Source organism: Diorhabda carinulata, chromosome 7 (assembly GCF_026250575.1).
Source record: "Diorhabda carinulata isolate Delta chromosome 7, icDioCari1.1, whole genome shotgun sequence".
NCBI classification, from domain to species: domain Eukaryota; kingdom Metazoa; phylum Arthropoda; class Insecta; order Coleoptera; family Chrysomelidae; genus Diorhabda; species Diorhabda carinulata.
The window spans coordinates 16,769,308-16,778,894 of record NC_079466.1 but is presented as its reverse complement, the minus strand read 5'-3'; positions in this window follow the sequence as shown (position 1 = coordinate 16,778,894).

The following is a 9,587-nucleotide window of genomic DNA, read 5'->3' as shown; positions in this document are numbered from 1 at the left end:
GGAGTGAGCTGGGACGCCTAATGAAGTACAAGAATTGTGAATTACCCTCTAATCGCTCGAGAAATCACAGCAGAAAAATATTGGAGGAAATTATTACTCACACACAGCATCCAGAACATCAACAACATTTGCGTGAGTATATTAATTTGTTTTGTTTTGTTTTGACAAAACAAATAAAGTAGCAGGATGCCTCAACAGCATTATTTGGAAAAATAAACATCTTACAACAGAAACAAAAAGCAAAATATATAAAACAACAATTAGATCTATAATGATATACACAGCAGATACAAGTCCCGTTACAACTAAGACAAAAATATTACTAGAGACAAAGGAAATGAAAGTACTCAGGAAAATAGCTGGCAAAACACTTTTAGATGGAGAAAGAAGTGAAAACATACGAAATATGGCAAGGTAAAAAATGTAATTGACTAAGTACAAAAATGAAAACAAGAATAGAATAGTCACATTAGCAGAGCGACAAGCGAAAGACTGGTGCGTATCGCAAGGAATAAATCGCCAACAGTCGGTCGATCGAGAAAGAGATGGTGTGACAATCTGGATCCAGGAGGCTAAAACTGAAAACAGGTTTTAAACTCACCATACATGAAGGAAGAAGAAGAAGATGAAGATATTAATTTACTTTTTCAAAAGTTTAAATCGAAATCTAAACGTTAACGAAATACAATGAATGCACGAAAACGGAGCGACAGAATAACATTTTTTATATCAAACCTAAAGTATTTTACAGGAAGCTTGGAGCTACACCCAATAACGTAAGTCATCGAAACGGACGTTGGAAAAGTATTGATCTTTATTGTGGTGGACTCCCAAAAGCACAAGAGAAACGCCGACTGGATACTAGTCGAAAAGATGAGATTGAATATCGTTCCGATGCAGTTTGATAACTTCACACTAAAAAAAATCACTGGGACTTGATAATATTGGTCAACAAGGTTTTATGCCGTAAAAAATGTTTTTTCTAAGAATACGTTAGTATGAATTACAAGGTACAAGGAATAAAAATTGTGTGATGCAAAATCAGTTAATTCTATAATTATTGAAAATGAGTTTTTCAGATTTGTAATAGTGTAATAGGGAAATCACTGCTTTCTATACTTATCTAATAACACTGGCCGACAAGATTTTCGTAACCCAGGCGAGACCTTTATCTTTAAAATGGAAATACCCGCCCAATAATAGAAAAATATTCATTAAGCCTCAACACGTACCACTTTTTAATTTTTATTAGTTTAATAATCCCTGTTTCCATTAACAGATAGGTAATTTTATGGACCAAAAAAATACTTGAAGAGTATTATTCAGAATAATAAACATTAAAATAACATTAAGAATTAGTATTCTGTTGAGTTTCATAGTAGTTCTCAGTTCATAGTGCAAAAAGTGATTGTCAAGACGAAAATATCGAGTCGAGCGCGCCGCAGTTGCAAAACTTCTCACAAATATTGCTATATTTGTGGAGAATTTATGGTGAAATCGCAAGCCAGGCCATTTTCCGAAAATGTGGAAAAAGCCTATCTCAAATATTTTGGTACTTTAATTGGAGACCAAGACAAGCAGTGGGCCCTCCACGCCTGCTGTGTTAGTTGTAGCGTGTCATTGGTGCAGTGGATAAATGGAAAGAAAAAAAGCATGCTTCTTGCAATTCCAATGGTATTGCGGAAACATAATAAGCATTTTGACGACTGCTATTTTTGTCTAACAAAGATTTTTCTAAGAAAGGAAAGCACAAGATCGAGTATCCAAATGTGCCGTCTGCTATACGACCTGTTTCCCATAACGAAGATTTACTAGTACCGATTGGGTCTTTAGATCCGTAAAATATTGTTCTAGGAGATACTGGAGACAACGTATCATCAGAAAGCTCGGAAGAGCAATACACTATTTTTACTCCAAGTACTAGTTCCGGCGAAACACATTTGAATGTTCAAAGTGAGTTGAATGATTTAGCGCGTGATTAGAGGTTATCAAAGCTAAAGTCTGAACTTCCATTCCTTAAGACGGGAAGCAAGTTGTAAGCCAAAGAGACAAAAATTGGTCTAATGGTCTAATAATAATCCCAGTGAGTAGCGCCTATTTATTGACTCGTCTAAATACAGTTTAAAAGCACTATTATTACACAATGGAAATTCAAAACCGTCTACACCAGTTGCTCATTCTGTGAAGATAGAAGAAACTCATGAAAATATTCGCTTGCTTTTAGACAAAATTAACTACAACAAGTGGCAGATATGTGGAGACTTGAAGGTGATTGGAATTTTGATGGGATTTTAGAGTGGGTTTACGAAACATTCTTTATCTATGGGACAGTCGGGTAATAGATCAACACTATGTCAAAAAAAATTGGCAAGTAAGAAGTGAGTTTCAACCGGGATCTCAAAATTTTAAGTTTGTGCCCCTTGTAGATCGCAAAAATGACCTTTTGCTCCTCCATCACATTAAATTTGGTTTGATGAAATTGTTTTTTTAATTAATTATTGAATATTTTAACAATGAATATGGTTCTATAAATGTAACATAAAAACCTTACGTGTAACAATTATTTTTGTCATATTTCCTTATTTGTATAAGTCCATTTTATCACAATATGCTATTAATTCTTGTATTACTAAAAAATTTTTTTTTGTTGACCAGTGAGGATTAATGGTTGGTCAAATGTATTAAGCTGTGACTATCGAGATCAGTGAATGCCTAATTGTTTTTGATTGTATTATTATTAAGATTTTTTTTCAGAACACCATTCAAGGAGCATCCATTAAAATTTATTTGATTATTTTCATGGCTACTCTTACAATGTGGTTTTTGTCTTTTTTTTGCGAATCAATCGTGAACAAGGTAAAGGTATTTTTTGAAAATATTATTTTTTTTTTTGAAAAATATAATTCGGGGGCAAGAGGGTACAACTGCGGTTGCATTATTCCTTAACGTCGGCTATTTGGCTGGTGAATCGGTTCACCAGGTTACAAGGAAACCTGGAAGACTGACGATCGACGAAGTGATGAGAAAGGGTTTTATCTTATGGATATGGGAGAGTTGCCAAGTAGTTGAGATAGATTTCATAGAAAAGTATTTGATATTATATCGACTTTCTTGAGATTGCTGTATGTTAATCTATACCTAAAAACCAGCATTTTCGAATGTCTATGCGGGTGCAGAATGTCCCAGAATATAATTCAAATATTTTGTTTACAAAATAAACTATGTTTATTTGATATAATTTTATTTGATTCTGTACCTCATGCATTAAATACATAAAGATATTCATGTAGTTGAAAACCAAAATTTTGACAAGGGTTGTCTCAAAAATTATATTTAAAATAAAACTTGTACCCTCAGGAAGCCAATAACAAAAACATAACGTTTAAAAAAATTGACATAATCTTCAACAATCGCACATCGTACCAATTTTTGTGAAAATACAAGTTATGAAACATTTTACTGCAACTAACCAACAAAAAAATGTAATATTGACCTGATTGATGTTCAATATGACCTTTCTAACTCAAAAAATTCAAAAGAAATGAATCGTCATTATAGTGGTGGCAACTGCAAAGAACCTTCGTGGCCAATCTTGAAATGAGGAGGAGTTCCATCAAGCAGAAATCATAAAATAATTCAAATTTGTTGTGACACATCTTCAAACAGCTTCCAGAGGTCAGTTAAGAAGAAATACATATTGCAATAATAGATTACGGCCCTATTACTTGGTTGCCATTCATTTCTGTCCAAGCATCCACCATAAATATATGCTGGTGCTTTGTTTTATAAAGCCTTGTTGAATTTCACTATCTCATAAAAACATATTATGAACCAGATTCGTCAGTAAAAAAAGCGCGAAAATAAAGATATAGTCAGTTTAGTTCTGTTGCAGAGACCAAGGACCATACTCAAGTCTTAGAGGATAGCCAGTTGCTGTCATAGCCACTTTCCACTTTTGGTACTTGAAAATTATACAACAGTTGTTCTTTTAGAATGCGATAAACAACTGATTTTGAGAAGTAATGTTCTATTTTGTACAACATGCTTAGTTGAATTTAATTATCTTTACCCGTTTCTATAAACCTCAAATAAATACTTTTTGTCTTTGTAGCAATACTTATGAAATGTTTATTTACAAAGTTTCTCAATCTTAATGTAGCTTGGACACGTCAATCCTTACATGTAATGCATATCTGCCTACCTAACAAAAATGTATTCTTCTATTGTAACTCTCAAGGGTTTATTTCATTTCCAAGTTTGACAGATATTTAACCGCTAATATGTTCACTTGATATACCACAGAAATACTTTTGAGACCTTATCAAATTTTCGAGTAATAGGCCGTTAGATTTAGTTGCTAGATCATCGAAATGTCTATTGGCACCCTCCACGGAAAAATCCGTGACTCTAATTTCAACCATAGAGACAAGGACATTTTTAAAGAAATGAGCCGAATGAAGCTTTATACGTGTCACTAATTTCAGCCGTGACTGAATAATAAGCTTTAACACACGGATGAATGCTGTCCGCAGATGAAGACTATCGTGAAGATGGATGAATACCATCCACGGACAAATATCATCCACGGATAAATATCACCTACAGATAAAATCTGACATATATGCCATTTCTAATCCCAATATATTTTTTTCATTCATTTAGCTTGCTGATAGTGCACAACGTTACACGAGTGACTAATATTCGTGGCAATTGGATACAAATGATTAGGTTAGGTTAGGTTAAGTTAGGTTAAGTTAGGTAAGGTTAGATTAGGTTATGTTAGCTTAGTTTTAAAGTTTCCGTGTTTCTAAGATTATCATTATTATTTTTATTATTAGTTATCCATTTCTATTAGAGTAGGTGAATCGATATGGTATGGATACAGTTCTTAATGAATGATGTATACGAAAATTGATTTGAAGAAAGTTGAATAAAGTAGCAAATATTAGCAAGAGGGCGTTTTCGCTAGATATTACGAGTAGTTCATCTCTGGCTTTAAGGCAACACTGTAAACACTGTTCACAGTATCAAAATAAAAGTACAAATACATTATAAATATGATAAAAATTTCATGAATTTCAAAGAAATACGGGAATTGAAAATAAAAACCACAATTGAAGTTGAAATTTTTAAGGTCCATTATTCTGTATTCCGTATATTATATTATCTCCCGTTTATCATGATAAACAATTTGTTGAAATTCATTTTTTAGTCCGGCGAAGTCCGAGATATGTTATACGAGTGCCCTTGGATGTATTGGAATACAAAAAATAGGAAAGTTCTATTGCTTATGATAACAAATACGAAGAATCCGTGGAAAATCTCATTTCACAAGTTGTTCTTCGTTGATCACAAGGCAATAACGAAAGTAAGTATACCATGGAGTAACAAACAAGGTTATATTTTAAATATTTACATGAAATGAAGATGGACAGAAGTTTTATACTGTTATTTTATTAGAAAGCTTTTGGTTTTAACGCTGAAACCGCATAGAGTGTTTTCTTGTAAACTTACAGCTTACAATTTTGTATGTGAACACTCAGAGGTGTTGAGTAGTTGATTTAATTTATCTATTGTGGACTGCTTGCTGCGGAAACCTCTGTCATCTCCTCTTGACCTTATAATTGACTGGTCGACGGTTCGATCGATCAAGTAGTCAAGATCCCACATTTTCTCCTCTTCTGTAATGAGATGCTGGGCTGTTTTTCGCCAGTTCTCTGGTGTCACCTCCTTAATGGCTTGATCAAACAGTAGCTTAACGTCTTTTCCCTTTACCTGAAGGCACCTTAATACCCATTGATAGGCCTTCCATGAAAGCTTGGCGAGCACTGGTTATATTTTTGTTTTGCCACCGTTTGGGTACTGTATAACCTTCATTAATCCACGTCTTATCAAGATAAAAGATTTTCTTCTGCTCTATTCTGTACTGCCTTATACTTCTTAAGTATTTTCGTCGCCAGCAAACAATTTTATCGCTTTCCAGTAACAATGCTTTAAGGTTATGCTTTTCACAGGCAAAATCTATATTTCTCAAAGTGGTCCATAAAAGTTTTTTAGTTATAAACGGAATACAGTCATCCTGGCCATCATGCCTCCATTAAAATCTTATCTAGGGTAGGTATTTCTTTTTTAAAATAAAAAGAGAGAACTTTTCTTCGAATTACACTTTTGGTGTCTTCTTCAAGGACTTTTACTGGTGTGCCTGGATTTTTCTTGAGAGGTTCCACTTGGCATGCTATCTTTCTCCTCCGCAATAATTTAAAAACGGTGGACTTTTCAGCTCCAGTCATCGGTCGACAGTTTCTTGTACAGAAAATTCGAGTAATCGTATTTTATGCAATCGGGTACATTTGAAATAAACCATAGCTGATTAAAAAAAGGGCCTAATGCATCGTATTTATTAGATAAGCAAATTCAATTTTCCTTAATGCCAAATATGGGGCCCCGTTTATAAACTGAAATCATTTGGACGTAAAGATATTTTTGATTATTTGAAATTATCACTTCCAATTATCCTTTCCAATCCCTGATTTATATATCAACTCAATTTTAATTTTCTCATAATATTCAGTCACCAATGGTGAAAATGGAGTATTGCCTCGCAATTTGTTCCGATAATATAATTTGTACGAAAATTTGGAATCAAGCTTTTTAGGGGTTAAAACTAACCCTTCTCATGAAAATGGAAAAATAAATAAATATGTCTCAATGGATAGAATAGATATTGAACAGATTTCTCCAAATATTTCTCCATAATTCAGAATACAAATTGTAATTTGACAATAGAAATAAAGCAGGAAATACGTATTTCTATTGAAACTAAAAATCAAAATTATCATTGTTTTTGGTAGCATTGTATTTTTTAAAATCAAGTTTGGTAGCGTAAGCAATATGTTTAGTATGAATATCACCAACAATTCCAGAAATTCCAAATTAGTTAGCACCTGAGTGATAATAATTCTTTCGTTTTTATTTTGTAGGCAGCCAAACTTATATACAGTTTCTCAGCTGTCGTTTCAAAGTTTAAATGAGAATGAGATACATCAAATTTTATTATTAAATATCAGAAGCACCATCAATTCAGCAAGAATAATATACCAGCACATATTTGATGGATAAACCACGACAAATGGGCTGATTGCTAAATAATCACGGCTTTGTGCAAACTAGAAAGTGGTATCCAAATAAATATTTAATAATTTTGGAAAATATATACGTAGTGTGGTCCATGAGCTTTTAGCCTAACAAAAAAAGAATTACTATAATTATTTATACTCTCCTTTCATTTTCACATACTTTTCAGAACGTCTGACTGAAGCTTCTATGCCACTATAAAAATACGAGGCATGCTTAGACATGCTCGTACACCACAACACAGTAGGGCGGTGCCGGTGGTGGACATGTACTAATATCTGAAATTTCGAAATGTCCCTTATTTTTCATTAGTTTTTTCATAAGTTGTTATTAATTTCTATTGTCATTGTTCATCATAAGTTTTTTTTTCTATTTTTCAACCCAAGATATCTTAAGACGATCAATTGAAACGACCGTCCATGGAAAAAGTTCTTTTTTTTAAAACAAATATTTTAATTAAACAAAATCAATGAATAATCTTCATATAATTCAATTTTATTATCATAATTTAAGTTAATTCAGCTTGAACTTTCATATATTCCTAATTATTTTAATGAAAAACATAAAAGAAATTACCAAAATTGCTTAAAATCGCTCAGGTATCCACCTTGACAGAAATTCATTGGAAGTTTTATAGTTTATTTCACATTAATAATTACCCGCGGGTTCGTGTCGGTTGATGAGAAAAAAATTGTTTTCAGTCACCGTAAGCAGCCTCCATTTTGTTGATTTGCGGTTGCTGTTAATTCTTCTTCAGCCAAAAATTTCATAACAGCGCGAAATTCAATTTGAGGCATTTTTTAAAACAAGTAGAATGTTGAAATTTTGGTAGACTTGTTATTCCGGTTAATACAGACATTTAAAATAAGAAAAATTCCCGGGAAGCCAAATATTGGTGGAGAGCTGGGGTTCAGAAGTTATTCGAGGTCAAAGGTCGAAATTTTAGGTTTTTTAGATTTTTCGGTAACGAATACGGCGAATTTATCAAAAAAAGCCTCAAGCCAAAGCTGTAGATCTTAAACTTCTCTACCAAAATGGTTCATATGATTTTTTTCCAATTGTTACCATTCTTGAAATTTCGCGATTCTAATACACACATTTCCACGCCACCTGAGATGTAGTGTACTCGGCGTAAGCCTACTCCACTAACTGTCCTATCAAGTTCTAGATATTACCTTATTATTGCCATTAATTTTGCTTTCTTAAGATATTTTAATCAGATTCATACTCTTAAAAGTCTACTTCAACAGTCATGTCTTCTTCGATTTCTTCTTCTTGCTGAATGTTCATAAATTGTTCAAATGTGGCTGAGTCATTGGTCTCTTCTTTAAAATCCTAGGAATGTTCCTCTATTGTACTCAACTGATCTTGGCAATTGGTACACGCTAGAGAAAACGGCAACCCGACTTTTTCACAGCCACATTTGGCACTATAACCTTTTTTGCAATTTCCAACCTCTGTCTTCTAGGTTCAGTTGATTGCCTAGACATGTTTGAGCTTGATAGTATACTCGACACAAGTGTTGAATAACAAATGCCGATGTTGGAGAAAGACATGATAGTTAAATTTGCTTCTTGTTTTACGTGATTTTTCAAAAGTTGAGTAACGGTATTTAACAATGCAAGTAATGTTTTTTGGGGCTCCATATATAATGTAACTTTTAGAATCGCGATATCTCAGGAATGGTGATTCTTAGAAAAAAAATCATAAGGACTATTTTTGTAGAAAATTTCAAAGTCTATAGATTTTGTTTTAAGGTTTTTTCTCTATTTATTATATGACAACAAGTACTCGTGGACCGCAGTACATGTATTCTAACAGGTAGAGTAGCTTAATTTAGAAATTGTATTAGTATTTTTTTTTCTAATAAAGTTTTTTCTGTTAAGAATTGATGAGTGTGTGAGATATACAAATTATTTATAGTAGTAACAGTAACACCTTTATTGAATAAAGATAAAATAAAAGATTATCACTGAACGATTTATTACTAAAATGTCACATCCTGTATATATTTTTAGTTTTTCGTATAATCTATTTTTATGTATGAGAGTAATGAAACTTAGTTACTAATTGGAAGCTTGGTAAGGTCATTTTAGATATTATTATATCTAATTATCTATATTAGATATCTAAATGTATATAGTTAGTTAATACAAGTTAATACAAGTTTTAGTGCTTTGATTGGTCTTTTATAACCATAAGATGTACAGAACAATAGAAAAAAGTTTGGACTCGTTAAAAACCCTCTGTATTAAAGATTATAAAGCCGTTTCATAAGATCTTCCAGTGCCTAAGGGCCAATAAAAGTTAGATATTTTGTTTTATTTCAATTCCAAGAGCCTCCCAACAAATTTCACCCAAAACGCTATTTTTTTACATTTAGTAAGGAGGTTCAAGCTTAGGCCAGGTATTCAAGCATTTCCCTTTCGAATTCTTTGATACAGCACCGATTT